General features: G+C 40.8%; 1 pseudogene; it reads left to right on the top strand.

Moving 5' to 3' along the window:
* The first annotated feature begins 256 nt into the window (after window positions 1–256).
* LOC111528099 lies at window positions 257–517 on the top strand (annotated as a pseudogene).
* Window positions 518–1,722: the final 1,205 nt, after the last annotated feature.

Raw genomic sequence — 1,722 nt, 5'->3', positions numbered from 1 at the left:
GTGAGGGCGAGCTCAGAGGTGGATGTAAGTTACTGGTAATAGTCTAGTTTTTGGATTGAGTAATAGGTAAATGGGGGAACACTGCATTATAAAATAAATAAACAAATAGGGCCTGACATCAATCATGAGTAGCATGTTATGAAACCAGGAGTATCATTAACTCAATTCTATATAGCCTAAGTCTCCTCCAAAAATCAAATGCTGCATTGGATTACTTAGACCCGGGTCTGAAATATTTGTTCTTCCCTCCTTCCAGTCTACACAGGTGCTCCCCCAGCTCTTTGGTCAGGCCAGGAGGCATTCGAGTGTGATAGCTCTCTCTTTGTATATATTTGAGCAGGAGGCACTGGAGCAGGGCTGCATGTCTTGCATCTGGCAGATGTTTAACCCAGATGTTAGCTGGGACAGAAAGAATCCCCCAGAACCCTGGAATAAACTGGGTCCCAATGATCAATACAAGTTCTACTCAGTGAATGCAGATTACAGCAAACCGAAAAAAAAATGTCCAGACTTCTAAATTTAATGTTTCCCTACAAAACAATTTAGGATGAAGGTCTTCCAGAGGCCCTTTGCACAATTTTTCCCCTTAACTAGGAAATATTTGTCCTCTAAGTGCACTAAAATCATGTTAGTGTATCGTGTTGAGTTTTAACACTGATTAGTAAATATGTTTACCCATTTATTATGAAGAACATGACAAAGGATACAGACGAACAGCCAGATGAGAGAGATGCATAGGACACAGTATGTGGGAAGGGGCATGGAGCTTCCATGACCTCTCCAGGTGCACCTCCCTCCAGTAACTTCCACGTGTTCAGCTATGCGGAAGTTCTCTTCTCCCCAAATTCTTACAAATAGAGAGCCCCCGGGCCCAGACCTTGGTCTGATTCTTTCCTTTTACTACACTCTTGTCATAGCTGATGGAAGATCCTGGTTTTAATACTACCTGTGTCAGAAACAAGACAAACATGCCCCCTTTCACCACTTCAATGCAACATAGTACTGGAAATTTTATCCAAAAAATTTGGGCAAGAGAAAAAAATTAAAAGCACACAAATCAAAAAACAAAAAGTTTCTGGGCACGGTGGCTCACACCTGTTATCCTAACATTTGGGAGGCTGAGGATGGTGAATCGCATGAGGCCAGGAGTTCGAGTCCAGCCTGGGCAACATGGCGAAACCCTGCCTCTACCAAAAATACAAAAGTTAGCCGGGCGTGGTGGCATGCGACTGTAGTCCCAGTTACCTGGGGGGCTGAGGCATGAGAATCGCTTGAACCCAGGAAGTCGAGGCTTCAGTGAGCCAAGATCCCATCACTGCACTCCAGCCTGGGTGACAAAGAGAGAACCTATCCCAAAATGCAAAAGAAAAAAAAAATAAGAATTTAAATTATCTCTGTCTGCAGACGACAACGACATGATTTTATATATCTAAAATCCTAAAATATTTTACAAAAAACCTTAAAATTCAAATAATTTTAAGGAAAGTTGCAAAATACAAAGTCAACATACACAAATCAGTAGCATTTCCATACACTAATAACAAGCTATCTGAAAAAGAAATCAAGAAAACAATCCCATTCACAGTAGCTCTCAAAAATAATGTAAACTACTTAGGAATAAATTCAACCAAGGAGTTGAAAGATCTGTACACTGGAAACTATAAAACACTAATGAAAGAAGTTGAGGAAGCCACAAATAAATGGAAAGCTATCCAACGGTTA

This window comes from Piliocolobus tephrosceles, unplaced genomic scaffold (genome assembly GCF_002776525.5).
Source record: "Piliocolobus tephrosceles isolate RC106 unplaced genomic scaffold, ASM277652v3 unscaffolded_339, whole genome shotgun sequence".
Taxonomy (NCBI): domain Eukaryota; kingdom Metazoa; phylum Chordata; class Mammalia; order Primates; family Cercopithecidae; genus Piliocolobus; species Piliocolobus tephrosceles.
Note: the sequence above shows the minus strand (reverse complement) of the source record. Positions and strands in the feature narration are given on the sequence as shown.